Genomic DNA, 21,462 nt, shown 5'->3' with positions numbered 1-21,462 from the left:
ACCAGCTCCTAGTTTCGTTGATTTGTTCTATTGTTTTTTTGGTTTCTATTTCATTGATTTCTGCTCTGATCTTTATGATTTCTCTTCTCCTGCTGGGCTTAGGGTTTCTTTCTTGTTCTTTCTCCAGCTCCTTTAGGTGTAGGGTTAGGTTGTGTACCTGAGACCTTTCTTGTTTCTTGAGAAAGGCTTGTACCGCTATATATTTTCCTCTCAGGACTGCCTTTGTTGTGTCCCACAGATTTTGAACCGTTGTATTTTCATTATCATTTGTTTCCATGATTTTTTTCAATTCTTCTTTAATTTCCCGGTTGACCCATTCATTCTTTAGAAGGATACTGTTTAGTCTCCATGTATTTGGGTTCTTTCCAAACTTCCTTTTGTGGTTGAGTTCTAGCTTTAGAGCATTGTGGTCTGAAAATATGCAGGGAATGATCCCAATCTTTTGATACCGGTTGAGTCCTGATTTAGGACCGAGGATGTGATCTATTCTGGAGAATGTTCCATGTGCACTAGAGAAGAATGTGTATTCTGTTGCTTTGGGATGAAATATTCTGAATATATCTGTGATGTCCATCTGGTCCAGTGTGTCATTTAAGGCCTTTATTTCCTTGCTGATCTTTTGCTTGGATGACCTGTCCATTTCAGTGAGGGGAGTGTTAAAGTCCCCTACTATTATTGTGTTGTTGTTGATGTGTTTCTTTGATTTTGTTATTAATTGGTTTATATAGTTGGCTGCTCCCACATTGGGGGCATAGATATTTAAAATTGTTAAATCTTCTTGTTGGACAGACCCTTTGAGTATGATATAGTGTCCTTCCTCATCTCTTATTATAGTCTTTGGCTTAAAACCTAATTGATCTGATATAAGGATTGCCACTCCTGCTTTCTTCTGATGTCCATTAGCATGGTAAATTCTTTTCCACCCCCTCACTTTAAATCTGGAGGTGTCTTCGGGCTTAAAATGTGTTTCTTGGAGGCAACATATAGATGGGTTTTGTTTTTTTATCCATTCTGATACCCTGTGTCTTTTGACAGGGGCATTTAGCCCATTCACATTCAGGGTAACTATTGAGAGATATGAATTTAGTGCCATTGTATTGCCTGTAAGGTGACTGTTACTGTATATGGTCTCTGTTCCTTTCTGATCTACCACTTGTAGGCTCTCTCTTTGCTTAGAGGACCCCTTTCAATATTTCCTGTAGAGCTGGTTTGGTATTTGCAAATTCTTTCAGTTGTTGTTTGTCCTGGAAGCTTTTAATCTCTCCTTCTATTTTCAATGATAGCCTAGCTGGATATAGTATTCTTGGCTGCATGTTTTTCTCGTTTAGTGCTCTGAAAATATCATGCCAGCTCTTTCTGGCCTGCCAGGTCTCTGTGGATAAGTCAGCTGCCAATCTAATATTTTTACCATTGTATGTTACAGACTTCTTTTCCCGGGCTGCTTTCAGGATTTTCTCTTTGTCATTGAGACTTGTAAATTTTACTATTAGGTGACGGGGTGTGGGCCTATTCTTATTGATTTTGAGGGGCATTCTCTGAACCTCCTGAATTTTGATGCTCGTTCCCTTTGCCATATTGGGGAAATTCTCCCCAATAATTCTCTCCAGTATACCTTCTGCTCCCCTCTCACTTTCTTCTTCTTCTGGAATCCCAATTATTCTAATGTTGTTTCGTCTTATGGTGTCACTTATCTCTCGAATTCTCCCCTCGTGGTCCAGTAGCTGTTTGTCCCTCTTTTGCTCAGCTTCTTTATTCTCTGTCATTTGGTCTTCTATATCACTAATTCTTTCTTCTGCCTCATTTATCCTAGCAGTGAGAGCCTCCATTTTTGATTGCACCTCATTAATAGCTTTTTTGATTTCACCTTGGTTAGATTTTAGTTCTTTTATTTCTCCAGAAAGGGCTTTTATATCTCTCGAGAGGGTTTCTCTCATATCTTCCATGCCTTTTTCGAGCCCGGCTAGAACCTTGAGAATTGTCATTCTGAACTCTAGATCTGACATATTACCGATGTCTGTATTGATTAGGTCCCTAGCCTTCGGTACTGCCTCTTGTTCTTTTTTTTGTGTTGAATTTTTCCGTCTTGTCATTTTGTCCAGATAAGAGTAAATGAAGGGGCAAGTAAAATACTAAAAGGGTGGCAACAACCCCAGGAAAATATGCTTTAACCAAATTAGAAGAGATCCAAAATCGTGAGTGGGGAGAAAGGGGATAAAAAGAGGTTCAAAAAGGAAGAAAGAAAAAAGAAAAAAAAAAAAAAAGAAAAGAAAAGAATATTTTTAAAGAAAGAAAACACCTAAGAAAAATGTAAAAAATATATATATATATATTAGATAAACTAGTAAAAAATCGTTAAAAAAGAAAAAGGTAACAGTTAAAAAAAAATTTTACCCGAAGGCGAGAGAAAAAAAAAAAAATGAAAAAGAAAAAATTAAATTAACTGCAAGACTAAAAAAAATCACAGGAAAAAAGCCATGAGTTCCGTGCTTGGCTTTCTCCTCCTCTGGAATTCTGCTGCTCTCCTTGGTATTGAAACCGCACTCCTTGGTAGGTGAACTTGGTCTCGGCTGGATTTCTTGTTGATCTTCTGGGGGAGGGGCCTGTTGTAGTGATTCTCAAGTGTCTTTGCCCCAGGCGGAATTACACCGCCCTTACCCGGGGCCGGGGTGAGTAATCCGCTCGGGTTTGCTTTCAGGAGCTTTTGTTCCCTGAGCGCTTTCCGTAGAGTTCCAGAGGACGGGAATACAAATGGCGGCCTCCTGGTCTCCGGCCCGGAGGAGCCGAGAGCCCAGGGCCCCACTCCTCAGTGCGCCCTCAGAGAACAGCGCCCAGTTACTCCCGTCTGCCTGACCTCCGGCCGCGCTCCGGGCTCACCGAGCCTGCGACCGGTTCAAGGTAACACGGAGCTGCGAGCTTACTGTCGGCTCTGTCTCTGTAGCCGGCTTTTCCGTTCCAATACCCGCAAGCTCTGCGACACTCAGACACCCCCGATCCTTCTGTGACCCTGCGGGACCTGAGGCCACGCTGACCCCGCGTGGGCTTCGCCCTGGTTTAGCCTCTGGAGCGATGTCCCTCAGCGGAACAGACTTTTAAAAGTCCTGATTTTGTGCGCGGTTGCTCCGCCGCTTGCCGGGAGCCGGCCCCTCCCCCCGGGGTCTATCTTCCCCTCGCTTTGGATTCACTTCTCCGCCGGTCCTACCTTTCAGAAAGTGGTTGTTTTTCTGTTTCCAGAATTGCTGTTCTTCTCTTCGATCTGCCGATGGATTTTCAGGTGTTTGCAATCTTTAGATAAGCTATCTAGCTGATCTCCGGCTAGCTGAAGCAGTCTCAGCTTGCTACTTCTCCGCCATCTTGACTCTGATTCTTTATTTTGAGGACTTTCTTGGGCAGTGCCGGTTGTGTGTATTTCTTGTTCAGTGCAAAGGGGTCCTATTCACAGCATGACTTGAGGGAGGACATTTGTCCAAGTTTTTGTCTCATTTCTAAGGGGCTGGATTGGTTTGACACTTGTGTCCATTGGGTTATTGGTATGGATGGGCTCAAAAAGAGAGGAAGCTGGGATTTTTCTATGGATTGGAGGAGTTTAGACGTTTTCTTTTGACCATGTGTAGAGTGGTTTTAATTTGCCTGTCCTGAATTACGTTTTCTTCTCCTGAGCGATTCGGTGGTGGAGGTACAGTTATGCTGGTTGTTGTGCTTTTCCTGTTTTGAGCGGCAAATGTGTGTTCCTTTCTTGTGTTTGAAGAAAAACGTTGGGGTTGGATAAAGAAAGTGTAATTTTTTGGAAAGCTGAACTGTCAGTTTGTGTTTGTTTGTTTTCTGATGATCACTGCAGTGGGGTGATGGGTGTCTTTCTAGACAGCGTTAAGGTACACATTTGTCTTTTTGGGCAGCACTCAATCTCCTCTCTCTTGGGGCAAGGGATAGTTAATTCTGTAGGTTATTACTGTAGGCTTTGCCATTTAGCTCATTGGGTTGGGGATAATGTAAAGTTGAGACCTTTGTGTAGAGGCTAGTCTGCTTTTCCTTAGTTGCCTGCCATTTTCTGAGGCCAGGCCAGCTAACTTGTCAGTGTATGCTGTCAGTTGCTGGGACGGGAGGTTTCAGTGACGTAGGTTCATCCTGTGCTTCAGTCAATGCTGAAGAAATTCCAAGATGAATAAAAACAATTTTGGTAGGGACGCCTGGGTGGCACAGTGGGTTAAGCCACTGCTTTCGGCTCAGGTCATGATCCTGGGGTCCTGGGATGGAGTGCCCCATCGGGCTCCTGGCTTGGCGGGGAGCCTGCCTCTCTCTCCACCTCTGCCTGCCTCTCTGCCTGCTTGTGTGCTTTTTCTCTCTCTTTTTGACCAAAAAAACCAAAACCAAAAACAAAAGCAAAACTATTTTGGTGAATGGCAGCTGGGTGAGGAAGTTGTCAACACTAACTCAGTTCGTTAGAACTTCAGGTAATAGTGGATCCCTGGATGTCTCCTCTGCAGTCTGAACTGAAACATGCTGTATTCTTTGGCTCTCAGTTTCTCTATGGCTCTGTCACCTGGGCCCCTTTGGTTGTGTTGTCTTCCTCCCCATGGGGAAGTTCTCTTCTTCTTTTTAAGGGAAGGGGTTTTTTGTTTGTTTGTTTTTAAGGCCTATTTATTATCTTAAATATGCTTATTTCCTTGAGAGAGTCTCTGTGGGGGCAAGGGAGGGCAGAGGGACAGAGAGAGAATGTCAAGTACACTCTGCACTGAGCCAGGAGCCAGACTGAGGGCTCCATCCCAGGACCCTGAGATCATGACTTGAGCGAGAGTCAGGAGTTGGATGCTTAGCCCATGGAGCCACCCAGGCACCCCTTTAAGTCAACTTTTTGAACCTCAGCATATATACAGAGAAGTGCACAGATCATAAGCCAAAAGCTTGAGGAACCTCCACAAGGGGAACATACCATGCGACTTTATACCCAGGATCCCAGAGTCTGTGATAACCCTCTTGAGGGTCACTTCTGCCACGGTTCTTGACTGCCGTTGCTGGGGAGCTGTTGTGCATGTTCCTGAATTTGGTGTACGTGGAGTCATCCAGTTGGATGCACTCCTGGGTTTGCCTTACGGAGAGTCATCCGTGTTTGAGTCTGTGGTGGTGAGTTGACCAGTGCTGCTGTTTCATCCTCAGACTATTTTAGAGCTCCACTCTGCGTGTAGACCCTTAGACATTCTAGAAATAGGATAGCTCCTTGGTGCCTTTTAATTACCTGCATTAAAACAGGTAATTTTTTAATGAACAAAAGGTGTTCATTTGAACACAGGTGTCTTCTTTCAGCTGTAGTGTAAGGATCAAGCCTGGTGTGTGGAACTTTTCTACAGCCCATAAACAGACAAAGCTTTTGCCTCCTCAGTTGTAGAGTTCTATCAGTCACTGCTCTTTCAAGTCATTGGTGAAGTGGATAGAAAATGCCTGCTTTCAGGGAACCGAACGGATGTTGAAAAGGTGAGACAAAAAAGGTCTTCAGTGGTGGGAGGCGCACCCTTGGAATAAGTGAGTCCATGGGAGACATAGTTGGTCTGTGTGGGTACTTGGGGAAAGGCCTTACTGAATCTGGGATTTATGATTCTTGGAGGTCATTTGTTGGGCAGGCCAATACACGTTAGTTTTTTGTTCCCTCCTCCATCCTTTTTCAGCTCTTCCTTCACTTCAGAGGTCATCCACTCCTTTCCACTTCTCCCCACAGGCTGGTAACTCCCATTCACTGTATAATAACCATCACCAGCCTTATGCGTCCGGGCCCGAGGCAGGCAAATCCAACTCTCTCTGCTTGGTCCACTGGCAGTTTTCATGCCTTTTCTTTTCTTTCTTTCTTCCGTTTTTTTTTTTTTTCTTTTTAAAGATTTTATTCATTTATTTGACAGAGATCACATGTAGACAGAGAGGCACGCAGAGAGAGAGAGAGGAGGAAGCAGGCTCCCCGCTGAGCAGAGAGCCTGATGTGGGGCTAGATTCCAGGACCCTGGGATCATGCCCTGCACCCAAGGCAGAGGCTTTAACCCACTGAGCCACCCAGGTGCCCCTCTCGTTGCCTTTGAAATAAAGTCCAAATGCCAAGCATCACGAGGGGCTCCTGATTCAGTTCTTTTGTGTTCCTTTACGATTTCTGCAAGCAGACTGCCACCAATCCCCATATGCCCTCCACATATAGGGGTCTGTGTTTCCTGCCAACTGCTTTTGTCTTGGGCTTGGACCATGGGACCTCATTTCCATACCTTCACACCTTCTCTTCCTCTGGGTTTTCTCTGAAATGCTTTACCTTGCTTCTGTGTCCTGCCTCATTTGGACTCCTAGATGTCTCGGGAAGCCTTTTCATCAATCCAGTCAGGTGTAGCTCATCTTTGTAACACTCGAGTTTTATTTTTATTGGCTTACCTCACCCTCCAAATCATGTACAATTCGTTTAACACTTGAACAGAAGTTTTATTGGATCACCTATTACATTTTACCATTTTTGAGGGTAGGACCTTTTGAAAACAAAACAAAACAGAACAAAGAAACCTAATGATTTTGAGGGGGGTGGGGACAGAGGGAGAGAGAAAGTTTTAAGCAGTCTTCATGCAGACTCTGAGCCCCACATGGGGCTCCGTCTGATGACCCTGAGATCCTGAGCGTCTGACCCTTAACTGATTTGAGTCCTGTCAAAGAAGAATTGTCAGTAAAGACACTGCAAGAAACCTGCAGTGTTAGTCAGAAATCAGGAATAGTGGAAATCATAAGGTAAACAAGGGAAATTTTAATTTTTCAACAGGATTAGATAATGCTCTCTTTTCCCTCCCTTTCTCAGTTTAGAAAAACTATTTAAGTGATCCTTTGGTTGAGAAAAGAAACTGGTAGAAGGGATACGTTAAAAATAATCTTACTTAAAACTTCATATTAAGAGCATTCGCAATACATTTTAAGATGAAGTTACTTTTGCGGGGGACAGGAAATTAAAGGGGATGTAGGCTGCCAGTTATCAGCCTGTATTGGATCTTCAAATCTGTCGAGTACTTGGTGGTTAGTCAGGGAGAAAACAAAAGACAACCAAACATAAACCTGATGACTGCTTTCTGAGAAGAGATGAGATTTCCTATGTACGGTAGAAGGTTTATACACTGTTCATTCTTTTCTAGAAGTAAAAGTTGTCGAATATCATAAGTCTGCCAGAATATTTGAGGTTTCAAGAAACAAAAATTCAGCTTAAAACGACCTTCAGTCAAAACCAAACCGTTCTGTGGTCTTGGGGTGCCTGGGTGGCTCAGTTGGTTAAGCATCTGCCTTTGGCTCACGACAGGATCCTGAGGTCCTGGGATTGAGCCCCACGTCGGGCTCCCTGCTCAGAAGGTCTTACTTGGAGGGAAATGGGGCACTTACCCAGGTGGATAGGAGGTAGCTACCGTAGTAACACCTGCTTGTAACCAGGTTAATACCCATGTGTTCACTTCGAATTTCAAACTTTAATAAGCATGAAGGTTGGAACTCGGTTTATCTGGTACTACCAAAGCCTCTTTTGAATTTTTATCCCGCGAAGGAGAGAGATTATCAGCACATTGGTCAAATTTAAAAAATAAGTGATGTATTTGTAGGGTATGTTCCTGTATCATTCCATATATTCCTGATTCTCCTTTCTTTTGGTTGTGAAGGTGGTAATACATGCTTGGATGGAATTAGGGGACAAAACAACATGAAGGTCACTTTTATTCTGCCCATGCAGAATTACTTTTATTTGACCAATTTATTTGTTAATTCCCTGGACCACAAATATTTGCATAATTATAGTTTTCCTGGTGCTGTTTAATATGCTAGTTCATTGAATTTTGAATGTGCTATAGGTTGTAGTTCCATGTAGAAATGGGGGTATCAGGCAGTATATGATACAAAACTAATTGAGTCTCTGGTTTGAAAGACATCAGTTCTGACCTGTTGGTTCTCTGTGGTTCATTTTGGGTTTTTCTTCTCTAAGGAAATTTTTTTGTGATCACTTCATAGTTTTAGGGATTCCTTTTTGTAGGAAATAAAGCTAACATCCAGTTTCCAGTTTTCTTTTTGTTTTGTTTTCTTTTGTTTTGCTTTGGGGGAGAATGAAAATATGTCTCTGGATTCTTAGGATCTGTGGCATGATTAGCTTTGCTGAAGTCTTTCATGAAAAGAAAAAGTATGGAAGACAATCCAGATTTAATGTTTTTCTACTAAATTTGTTTAACATTGTGGAGCTCCAACGTTCCTATGTATCGGAATCCCCTGGAATGCTTGTTGAAACACATTGCTTGATTTCCGGCTCTACCCACCACCTTCTGGGTTTTTTTTATGAAGTAGGTCTGGGGTAGGGCCTGTGAATTTGCATTTATTTCTTAGAAGTTACTAGGTGATGTTAGTGCTGCTAGTGCTGGTCTAGAGAGCGCTATTGGGAACTATTGGTTAGATGACCTTAAATGCGAAAGAGAGGCCAGCCATGTTTCTTAATGAAACTGGAGATAGTTTTATTGTTACAGAAAATTGACATCTTGGTATTTCACAGGGAATTTAAGAGAAGTGATATGCATTCACGTTTTAGTTAATTAATTAATTAATTAAAATGATTTTATTTGTTGGGGGAGGTAGGGGAGAATGAGGAAGCACAAGCAAGGAGAGAGGCAGGCAGAGGCAGAATCAGGCTCCCTGCTAAGCGGGAAGCTCCATGCGGGACTATATCCCAGGACCCTGGGATCATGACGGGAGCTGAAGTCAGTTGCTTAAGTGCCTGAGCCACCAAGGCTTCATTGCATTCATTTTTTTTCACTTAGAGCTGGAATTAGATGCGGTTTCTTAATAAAGACATTGTGTGTAGTAGAAGAGCAGTTATCAATTGGGGATCCATATCCACTAAATTTTTATCGTCCACATTGAAAAGTCAGATATTGTCTTGGGCTATTAATATGTGTTGGATTTCAGATACATGTAATTTTAAAGGATGTTTCTTTTTAACATATGTTTGAGCCAAGTTTGTTAGTCAGTAAACTAAACTATCAATAGAATATTGGCCAAAGAATATGAATAGGTAGTTAAAGAATGACAAATTAAGTCCAGCAACATGAGAAATATATAACTTCTATTACTTCAATACAAAACAATCTTTTTGGGAAGTCAAATTTTAAAGACTACAAAATTGTTAGTGCATCTAGTAGTAAGAAGTGGACATTGTAACAGCCGTGGTGGCTACGATAAGCTGCTTTACATTTTCTGAAGGGCAGTTGGTAGCAATTCCTTTAAAAATATTTGTAGCTTGTGACCCATCATTTGCACTAGGAATTAGTGTTCTCTGCATATACATTTTCTGTGTAAATTTATTTGTTACATCGTTGTTACAACAAAAAATAGCTTCCTGGCCAATATACTCATTAAATGTTGGTAGTTTGCTTCATGAGGGGCAGGTCTTTTGCTAAGACAACAAGGGGCTGTGGCCCAAAAAGTAGAGTTTGATAGTAATTCTTGCTGCAAGTTAAAAACAACCAAACAAAACAGTCTACATAGAGGTCAGGGAATTGATACAAAACTGTGTAATAGTTACAAATATTTTGCAGGTCTTTAAAATGTCAGCTTTACTTTTTGTATGGTAAAACTGGAAATAACCCAAATGTCCTTCTGTAGACGAGTGGCACATCCATACCAGATGGAATACTTCTCAGCAATTAAGAAGGAACAAACTCTGGATGCATGCAACACCTAGTGTGGATTTCAAGGGCATGATGCTGAATGAAAAAAAGCCAGTCTGTACAGGTCACACACTGTAGGCAACCATTCACGTTTTTGTTATCACAAAGTTAGATTAGCAGTCACCAAAGGGTTAGGGCTGGTGAGGTTGGGGGTGGGGTGGGTGGTTGTGACTGGAAAGGGTTACCAAGAGGGAACGTTTTTGTGTTGATGAAATCTGATCTTGATTGTGGTGGTTGTTACCTGAATCTACACTTGTGATAAGGTGACCTAAAATGGTACACATGTGTTCCAATGTCAGTTTCCTGGTTTTCATGTACTGTAATCCAGAGGATGCAACCCTGTCTGGGAAATGGGGTGCAAATTATATGGGACTTGATACTGTTTTTGCAACACCCTGTGGTTCTGTAGTTATTTCAAATTAAAATGTGAAGTTTTATAAAGAATATATAATAAAAGGAAGTGTTCCTAGGGAAGTGGGCGGTAAGGATCCCATGTGTTGGAATGTCACATAGACCATGATGGGTTTCAATATTTACTCTTTCACGTCAGTGTCTTCTCCAAATGACATAAAGCTATGAAATTGGGTAATTTCCCCTTGCCAAACATTTCCCATGGGTTAAAAATTGCAGGGCAGCCACACAACTTTTAGAGTATAGGATGGCACAATATCCTAGTCCATTCACCGGGCACCCATCTGTAGCCTAGGATGCGATGGGGAAGAAGAGGGATGCTGGCACCCCTCCAGGGCCTTTTATGGCAGGAATGCATTCCCGAGAAGGTAGAATGGTGATCAATAGCGAGGTCTTGAGGGACACCTTCTTGAGGGTGGCTTTTGACATATGGGCAGCTCTGACATATCCTGTGTGGGACGCCACCCAGGCATCAGGGGGGATTTGGTAATGGACCTTCGTTCCTTCTCTGGGAGCATGGCCTTAGTAGGCTTCTTCAGTCCCAAGGACTCTACCATGGGATGCTTTTGAACGCACTGGAAAGAATTTGGATTGCAAAACTTAGGAGAGGACTGAGCTCCTGTAACACTGCATGGCCTCAGTGGGATCTATCAGTTAGATCTCCTGTGCAGGAAAAGGGGTGAATGAGCCTAGGGTGCCTTCATTGTTCATGCCTAGGCCATCATTGCTCTACACTAGGACCCTGACCTAAGGGCGTTTTGCAGAATGTGTTTGCCTGAACGAGTGAGCTACTCAACTCCCTCCTGACATATTGGGTGATAATTACGTCAATAAGCCTTCTAGTAAACCCAGGTTGCTAGGCCACCCCTAGGAAAGGGGACTCTGACTTTCCCTCTCTCTGTTTCTCCTCATAGATTGGGGGGGGGGGGGCTTCTCCTTTACTCATTTCTGTGTTAATGGCTATAACTGGAGGCAACTGGGGTTAGTCTAACTCGAGATGGAGACTTTGAGGAATATTCCCAGGCAGCTGCCAAAACTCCCTTTGTTTCAGGGAAATTCCCTTTCTTCTTTGGCCTGACATGGACTGCTTAACCCCTCCTTCCTGGCGGGAAAACATGGCTTTTGCTCCTCTGTTCGAGCTGTCCTTTTAACCATTGCTGGTTCTCTAAGGTTTGCTCTTCCAGACTAAGGAAACTTTATTCTTAAGAGGTCTGTGATTTAGAGCTATGTAAAAATATTTATTTTTAAATAAAGCCTTCAACTTTTCTATCTGAACCCTCTAAAACTCAAAAGGTCTCAGGAAGTATTTTCCTCCATCGCAATCAGTCGTTTTAATAAGTTCAATAAGAATCTGTTCTCCTTGTAACAGAACACCATGGGAAACATGGGATATTTTGCCAAGGCTTTGACTGGAATGCCCTATTTGAGAAAGACAAAAAGAACAACCCAGATATGACCAGACAGCTTTAAGGAACTAAGGTTGCCTTTTTGAAACCTGGAACCATAAAGCCCCTTGAAACTGTTGGCCCAATACCTGGCTTACAGTGTTCCCAGCAGCCTCACCAGGTGAGTAAAGAATGTCACTTTCTGGCAGGTGCTGGAACCTCGGGATACCCTGGGGGACCTCAAGAAGAGGAATTCACCCAAATTGACAGGTATTGCAGGCATGTCTGATGGCAAGTACATGGCTTGGCTTCTGGCCTGGAGAGGCTATAAAAAGTTCAACCTAGAAATTCCTTACAAGAAGTTCCAGTAAAGCAGATTCTAAAAGATCTATATGATCGCTCACTGTTCTTGCTGAGCTTATGTAAATAATTAGGCCACATCTGTTAAAACTGGACTTGTATTTCAAATAAACTAGTCCTGATTTGCCTATCTCTGGAAATGAGGGTTATTTTAGAGAGAAATTTACGTTTTAATAACACACCTTTATGAAGGTTACATTCTAGATTGAATTGTCTTTAAATGTTTGTTTACCTAAGCTAGAGAATTTGAGGTGCACTTCAGAAAAGTTGCACAATAGCTCATTCCGAGGATCTCTTTGCATTTTTATTCTGTGGGGATAATAACAAGAGCCCATGGCACTTGGTTAAACCACTGAAAAATAAAATTGATTCCCAAACAGTTGTATAACTTAACTATCACCTTGACCATTGTACTTCTCTATAGAGCATAACTGTTCAGATGTTACTGATCTTGCTTACTGTATTTGGCCAGATTTAAGATGCCCCTGTTTAAAATACAAATGATAGTTGGTTTACTGATGCCATTAGTTTTCATGAAAATAGTAAGAAAATCTAGGTGTGCCATAGTGCCCATTAGCACTTTGTAATTGCCAAAGCCTTAAAAAGTTAAATATATCCTGCATTTAGCCTGGCATCCAAAATCTTCTGGAAAGGTAGAAAAAACTAATCCTACTTTACAATGTCATATTACTAAGCTTAGTCTATAAACCCAGGAAAATTGAATTACTCTCCTACCAATAGGACTTCTCACGATGAGAACTGCTCCAAAACAACCTGTAGGACTCAGCCCTTTTGACTTATTACATAATAATATTATATAATAATTATTATAATTATATAGGAATGAGTTATTATATATATACATATATAAAATATCTCTTTCCATAGATCTGTTATTAGATGAAGATTATAATGCCTTATTAAATACTCACTAGAGGCTGGTTTAACTTATAAGATACTCAATGAAGATACTAATCATATACTCCCCAAACCTGATTTAATTATAGCTGAAAACCCACCCCATGTAAATCTCAGAGACATGGTTTATTTAAAAAAAAAACTGGAAGACACATACAACAGAAAGCCTACATCCAAACTGGAAAGGTCCATATCGGGTCATACTATGTACCCCCACTGCAGGAAAGCTAGAAAGATACTCTTCATGGGTGCGTATATCTAGAGTAAAACCCTAACCTCCTTCACAGAAACCGAGTGAGCAAATGAATGGTCCTTCTTACTCCTCTGAGCCCATAGAAGACCTCAAACTTCTCTTCAAACCAAAATGAAGGTTGTAATTCTCTTTATCTTCCTTTCACCTATCTTAACTGACTGTTCCTTTCTACAGTGGGCACAGCAGTATACTGAACTACATAATCAGTTTGTTGGATATGTGGAATTTTGCCTATGTCAAGTACATCCAGTTTACCCTGGTGTGTTTTGCCTTTACAGGGCACTGATTGGCATTCTCTGCAGGATTATATTTCAGATATAATATATGGAGACAGTACGTACCAGGATAACTCTATCACTACTCCAGATGTTTCTTCCTGGCCCATCCTCAGTGAAACATAGAGTTCACCAGGACTCCATGACCAAACTTTTTCATACTCTCAAGCTATTAATGTCTTACCTGACCTTATAAGCCTACAAATTAATACCCAACAACTAGGGCCTAAGCCTAAGCAAAAACCCTCCTCATTGCTATACCAAGGATGGCATATATCAAATTTGGGATACATATTTGTGGGTCCTACCCACCATTGGACAGCTCAGTCAAAAGGCAGTTTTATGCCAGGAACAAAGAAATCATACATATGATACATGGGCAAAATGCACACGACATCTAGGACGGCTATCATTAGAAATATGTTCTGAAATAATAGTATTCCAGGCTACTGACTGGTTTGCTACTGATTGGGTAAGGTGTCCTGGCATTAGATGGACAGCTCCAGACGGAACCCACTGGATATGTGGAACTAACCTGTGGCCCTGGCTTCCTCCAGGGTGGATAGGTTGCTGCACCTTAGGATTTGCCTGGATTCATGGACGCGATACTAAAATCATCACTACTCCAGCTAGTCTCCCAGTTTAAAGCAAAGATGGACACGATCTGTTTTTAAGTGCTATGATCATTTCACATCCATTTTTGCTCCATCTGTGAGACTAGAGGATGTCATTTGGTATGTAGAAGCCCTTAATAAATATACTGCAAAGGCACTCAGTGATTCACTAAATAGCATCTCCTTACTTAATATTGAAGTCTCACAGATGCGCAAGGCAGTCCTACAAAATAAGATGGCCTTAGATGTCCTGACAGCAGCATAGGGTGACACATGTGCAATTATCAAAGAAGAATGTTGTGTGTACATCCCAGAATATCAGAAATGTCACAGGACTAGTAAAAGATAATATTACCCAGATTGAGAGTCTTCAGGATCTCTCTCTCTCTCTCTCTCTCTCTCTCTCTCTCTCTCTTTCTCTTTCAGTGATTGGTTAAGTTCCTGGTTTAAAGGAGGACTGTGGCCAACAATTAAATATCTCCTTTTTGGCGTTCTCATCCTTCTGGCCTTGATAATCTTAATGTGTTGCCTTGTTCAGTGTTTCTCTGCTTGGTGCCGAGCTCCATTGCTGCAATGACTTCATGACAACAGATGATACTTAACACACACAGAGACACTTCCTCACTGTCAGCGCTGGATTCAGCTGCCTCCCTCTTTTGTAACTTTCTTACACATTCCTCAACTGATCAATGTTGACCCGAGTAGGTAGGGACCACTCTACACCCCTATTCAGCAGGAAGAAGTTACAGAAGATGAGACCTTCCATCTTCAACTACCGTAAAGATTTAAGGGTCAACATAGTTCAGGGGGGAATGATGTGGGAAACAGAGGCAGAAGAAAAATTATTAAATTTTCTTACCTACTGACAAGCCCTTAGAACAGGCATAGTGACCCTCCTCTAGGGACTCAACTACCCCCACCTTCAGGCTTTGCTAAGGGCAAAGGGCAATCCTAGCCTGCCTGACCCCTACCCCCAACCAGGATCCTATAAGTCTACTTTAACAATTCCTTTGGAAACTTTATATCTAAACCTCCAAGATAGTGTTGATAAACATTCCCAAGCATATGGCCCACTGGTAGACATCGAAAGGGTCTCACATAAAGGTTTAATTACTGGTAATGAATAACCTTTTCCCCAAAACAATAGCTAGCCCCTCGAGGTCCTAGAAACTTGCTTCCATAATTCCTTAGAGACTGACACCATCCCTAACTTATTCCCTCCCCAACTTATAAGTACATAATAGACCACTCCTGAAAACCCCAGGGCCTCTCTTCTTGTCTACCAAGCCTGTAAATGTACAAAGAATGCCTTAGCATTCTTTATGAAGAACTCATTTCTGATTTTGGTGAATCTTAGCAGCATGAAATTCTGCAATTAGAGTGTTTTTTTTTTCTTTATTGAACATTTGTGAGGATTGTGGAATGTGGCTGTCCAGACTAAGTGAAATTCGATATAATGATGTTTCATAGATTTTTTGGTTTTTTTTTTCTCAGTACTTTAGGGTGTCTTAAAAGTTTCAGTATACACAGTGTCTGTTTATTGCCATTACTTTGTGGATAAAAGCTTTAAAAATATCACATTGAAGGATATTATGTATGTGTAGACACATGCAGGTTGGGATTTTAAACGCTGGGTTGCAGTTAATTGAAGTTCACTGAAATTCATGGAACTGGATGATTTCTTGGTTTTGCCAGTTATGCTGTGATTTATGTCAGTTTTGGCAGTTTCTAATGCAATAATGAAATATCTTGATGCCAAATTACTTGTCTAACGTTTATTGAAAATAATTTATTGGTAATGTCTCACTCCTCCACCCCCAGGATATGTCAGTAGCTATTTATACATTTCCAAATCTCTGAATAGGAAGGTTTTCTCTGTTAAAACTTGTTGGCAAGAGTATGTGTAGTTGGAGATGCTGGGTGGGTCAGTCGGTTAAGCGGATGCCTTTTGCTCAGGTCATGATCCCAGGGTGCTAGGATTAATTCCCTCATCGGGCTACTTTTTAGGCGGGGAGCCTTCTTCTCTCTCTCCCTTTGCCTGCCACCCTGCCTGCTTGTGCTCTCTCTCTCTCAAATAAATAAAATCTTTTTTAAAAAGTATGTACAGTGGAAATTTCCTTATTTAAGTTATAATTAAGCTTTATATTTTGAAATCCTTCACTAATAATCCTTCATTTATGGACTTAAATATATTTGCCCTTCTCTTTCCCAGTCTAAGAATTTAAACTCATCACAGACTGACCAGATGACTAGATACAGTAATCCTCCTATTTACAGATCTTTAAGAAAAGATTTTTCTGTCAAAACACCTGGTGTGGAAGGTGTATTCCCTACAGAATCGAGTACTACAGCCCGAGGGGTCGTCATAGTCTTTGCTGTTTAATTAAAAGAAAGACTCAGGGCTTCGCTTTTTCTTTATCGTTCGTTCTGTTTTTAATTTTGTTTTTGGAAAGTGTATTACTGAAATAGTTAATACTGTGTGATGCCCCAAGGTAACGTTTGGTTCTGTTAAACAGGTGTACATTTGTACTTTTTCATGCTTAGTGTTTATTGAATGGCCATTATTTTTTTAATGTTTTTATTTATTTATTTGACAGACAGAGATCACAAGTAGGCAGATAGGCAGGCAGAGAGAGAGAGAAGAGTTAGCAGGCTCCCCACAGAGCAGAGAGCTCCATGCGGGGCTCGATCCCAGGACCCTGGGATCACGACCTGAGCCAAAGGCAGAGGCTTTAACCCACTGAGCCACGCAGGCACCCTTTGAATGGCCATTATTGAGGGAGTAATCGGAACAACAGACGGAGAAGGAGCTTCACTGGGTATCAGGAAGAAGAGTGGGACACCTTATCAAGTCTTCATCTGTAACCTACACTCACCCTAATACGAATGCTGATAAGGGCCACCACTTAACCTGCATTTAATAAGTGGGCAGTATATTAAGCCTATTTCATGGATTGTCTCATTTAATCCTTTTAAGGGTATGATAATTCGCTCCATTTTGCAGATAACAAAATGAGCCTTAGAGTTTACATTTCCAGCTGGGTTTATATTGTCCTATTGCACTTGACTCAGATCTTTTCCTACTTCACGTTCATATTGTTTTTAATAATTTTTTTTCTGAAAACGGTATTGCCATCACTACAGCCACCAGTCTGTACGCATCATTAGACACCCACTGTAGTGGTCAGATGCCAAATTCTGTTGTTTTATTCTTCCTAAGGTCACTACCACCTTAATTTAAGTCCTCATTCTTTAATTTTTCAGTTCACTGTGAACTTCATTAATTGCAAATCTCTACAGTACAGACCTACACCTGGACTCTTGGAGTAGCTTTGCTCAGCCAGGTGTCCAGTGATCTCTCTAGGAAACATAGAGCTCATGTAGCTTGTCTGCCTAGAATTCTTGGTTACTGCTTGATGGCCGCCTGATTGCCTGAGGAGGTATTGCCTTTTTTCCTTGAATGACCTGTGAGGCCTGGTCACAGTCTGGCTCTGTCCTACCTACCAGCTCATCTTTGCCACTTCTTACCATGCACCTTTGGGTTAAACTTGTGTTCCTCAGCATGATCTCTCATGTCCCTGTGTTTCCTGAAGACTTTCCACCTCTTAGTTTTACTGGTAAAAGCCACTTTTAGATGTAAGACCAAGCTCATGTAAACACTTTGGGGAAACCTCTTGATTCCTTTTTTTCTGTGGTCATTGAAGAAGTATGTGTATTTCATTTTATGGTGGAATTTCCTTTTTACATTTTTGCCCCAGATTTAAATTGGAAGCCCACATGGCCAAGGATAGTGCCTCTGACACAGTTAAATCTTCAGAGGCAAGGTCCTAATGTGCTACAGTATTTGTACTCTTAGGTATAATTTTAAAGTGTAATCCATTCTCTCAATCTCTAGTTATAAAGTGTAATCCATTCTCCCAATCTCTAGTTTTAAAATGTTTCCTTTGAAAAATAATGTCCTATATTGGTCAGTTTTTTTCTGCAAATAGGGTATTTCTATTAAAATTTTCAAAAGGCACTGGGGGCGGGGCACCTGGCTGGGTCAGTGGGTTGAACCGCTGCCTTTGGTTCAGGTCATAGTCTCAGGGTCCTGGAATCGAGTCCCACATCGGGCTCTCTGCTCAGCAGGAAGCCTGCTTCCCTCTCTTTCTCTCTCTCTCTGCCTGCCTCTCTGCCTACTCTGTCTGTCAAATGAATGAATAAAATCTAAAAAAAAAAAAAACTTTAAAAAAAAAAAGCACTTGAGGGGTGCCTGGGTGGCTCAGTGCGTTGAGCCTCTGCCTTCAGCTCAGGTCATGATCTCAAGCTCCTGGGATCGAGTCCCCACAGCAGGCCCCTGCTCCGCGGGGAGCCTGCTTCCCCCTACCCCAGCCCTCTCTCTTTGCCTCTCTGCCTACTTGTGATCGTTGTCTATCAAATAAATAAATAAAATCTTTTTTAAAAAAGCACTTGGCAAATGACGTAGATACACTGCCAATATTCGTTTACTTCCTCTCTTTGGTTTTTAATTTTACTCTTTGTATAGCCCCTCTTTAAAATTTTGTTTTTATTTAATTTCTTTTCAGTGTAGCAGATTTCATTGTTTATGCACCACACCCAGTGCTCCATGCAATACCTGCCCTCCATAATACCCACCACCAGCCTCCCCCAACCTCCCACCGACCCACCCCTTCAAAACCCTCAGATTGTTTTTCAGAGTCCATAGTCTCTCACAGTTCATCTCCCCCTCCAATTTCCCTCAACTCCCTTCTCCTCTCCATCTCCCCATGTCCTCCATGTTACTTGTTATGCTCCACAAATAAGTGAATCCATATGATAATTGACTCTCTCTGCTTGAATTATTTCACTCAGCATAATCTCTTCGTGTTCATGTTGATACAAAAGTTGGGTATTCATCCTTTCTGATGGAGGTATAATACTCCGTAGTATGTATGGACCACATCTTCCTTATCCATTCATCCGTTGAAGGGCATCTTGGTTCTTTCCACAGTTTGGTGACCATGGCCATTGCTGCTATTAACATTGGGGTAGAGATGGCTCTTCTTTTCACGACATCTGTGTCTTTGAAGTAAATACCCAGTAGTGCAATTGCAGGGCCACAGGGAAGCTCTATTTTTAATTTCTTGAGGATTCTCCACACTGTTCTCCAAATTGGTTGCACCAACTTGCATTCTGTCCAACAGTGTAAGAGGGTTCCCCTTTCTCCACATCCTCTCCAACTCATATTGTTTCCTGACTTGCTAATTTTGGCCATTGTAACTGGTGTAAGGTAGTATCTCAGTGTGGTTTTAATTGGAATCTCCCTGATGATGAACATTTTTTCATGTGTCTGATAGCCATTTGTATGTCTTCATTGGAGAAGTGTCTTTTCATGTGTTCTGCCCATTTTTTTTGACATGATTACCTGTGTGTATTGAGTTTGAGAAGTTCTTTGTAGATCCTGGATATCAGCCTTTTGTCTGTATAGTCATTTGCAAATATCTTCTCCCATTCCGTGGGTTGCCTTTGTTTTGTGGACTGTTTCCTTTCTTGTGCAGAAGCTTTTGATATTTGACATGGATTTCTTACATGCAGATATGATTGTGTTTCTTTTTTGTAAATATTGTAGTCTTTGCCTTTTTAAAGAGACCGTTTGGGTTTTTATGATTATTGACATGATTTGTTTTAAACCTGTCCTGCTATTTGTTCTCTGTTTTTCCCACCCATCCTCTTTCCCCTTTTCTTCTACTGTCTTTGGCTTAGTTGAATTGGTTTTTATTTTAAATCCAGTTTATATCATTTCTTCTTAGCTATAACTCTCTGGTTTTAGTTGTTCGTTTAGTATACCTCTTTAGTATGTTATCTAAGGTTATCTTCCAGATTTTTTCCCTATCCAGGTGACCCCTGACCAGCTTGGGGATTAGGGATGCCAGCCCCATATAGAGTTGAAATCCCAATATAACTTATGAGTCCCCCAGAACTTACATACTTCCAGCCTACTGTTTACAGGAACACTTACCAATAACATAAGCAGTCAGTTAACGTATTATGTATGCTATCTATGGTTTACAGTGTATAATGTGGTGAATTAAGTTAGAGAAAAGAAAATACTAAGAAAATCATAAGGAAGAGAAATACTGTGTGATAAATACAGTATTTTTCATACCATGTATTTTTTGAAAAAAAAAATCCACTTGTAATTGAACCCACGTAGTTCAAACCATGTTGTTCAAGGTTCATCTGTAGTTGAAGAGTACAGGTGTGTGGCCACTTTCCTGTAACTAGCCTTTCTGCGATAGTGTTGTTGTAATCCTCCGTAAAAGAATTTTTATATAGTCACTTATCTTTTAAAGAGATTGCGAAATATAAAAGAAGAAATCTTTCCTATTTTTCCACATATGTACCAGTTCTGGTGCTCTCCATTCCTTTGTGTAGAGCCAGATTTCCATGGGGAATGTTTTCATTCTGCCTGAAGGACCTCCTGTAGCATTTTTTTAAGGTTTTATTTATTTATTTGACACAGAGAGAGTTCACAAGTTGGCAGAGAGGCAGGCAGAGAGAGAGGGGGAGGAGGCAGGCTCCCTGCTGAGCAGAAAGCCTGAAGCAGGACTCAATCCCAGGACCCTGAGATCATGCCCTGAGCCGAAGTCAGGGGTTAACCCTCTGAGCCACCCAGGTGCCCCTTCCTGTAACATTCTTATAGTTTGCGTCTGCCAGTGATTCATTCTTCTGTTTATTTCTCAGTTTTTATTTTGCTTTTCTTCTGATAACAGCTTTTTGAGCTATAATGCATATATAGTATGGTTCATGTAGTTAAAGTGTGCGGTTCATTGGTCTTGAGTGTATTGGCAGAATTATGAACTGTGGCCTCATTTCATCACCCCCAAAAGGAATCCCCTGGTTTTTCCTTGTCACTGTTCAGGGTGCCCCCAGTCCCAGTGCACACAGCCATCCCCAGTGCTAGAGAACCCCTGATAAACCCTCTCTCTAAAGATTCAGGGTTCTGGGTATTCCGTATAAATGGAATCAGATGACATGTGGTCTCTTGTGACTGGGTCCTTTCACTATCATCATGTTTCTAAGGCTCACCTTGGAAACATGCATGTTGTAGCATGTATCAGTACCTACAACTGTTAATAGCCAGATGATATTCTGTTGTATAGGTAAACCACCTTTTGGCTATAAATGAATAATGCTGCCATGAACGTGAGTGTACACGTTTTTGTATGGATCCATGTTTTCATTTCTCTGGGATTTAGGCTTAGACTCGGAATCACTGGGACAAATGGTAACTCGTTAACCTTTTGAAGTATAGGCTGTTTTCCAATGTGGCTGCACCATTTCATATTGCCAACGGTGTATGAGGCTTCCAGTTTCTGTCCTTGTTTTGAAAGACGTTTTCAGTGGGTATAGAATTCTGGGTTCAGTTTATTTCTTTCAGTACCTTAAAGGTGGTGTTCCATTGTTTTCTGGGTTTCATGATTTCAGGTGAGTAATCTGCTGCCATCTCCCCCCCCTCATTTTTCCTTGTCTACAAGGTGTGTCTTAGTTGCTTCTAAGATTTCTCTTTAT

Source organism: Mustela lutreola, chromosome 17 (assembly GCF_030435805.1).
Source record: "Mustela lutreola isolate mMusLut2 chromosome 17, mMusLut2.pri, whole genome shotgun sequence".
Lineage (NCBI taxonomy): Eukaryota > Metazoa > Chordata > Mammalia > Carnivora > Mustelidae > Mustela > Mustela lutreola.
Note: the sequence above shows the minus strand (reverse complement) of the source record.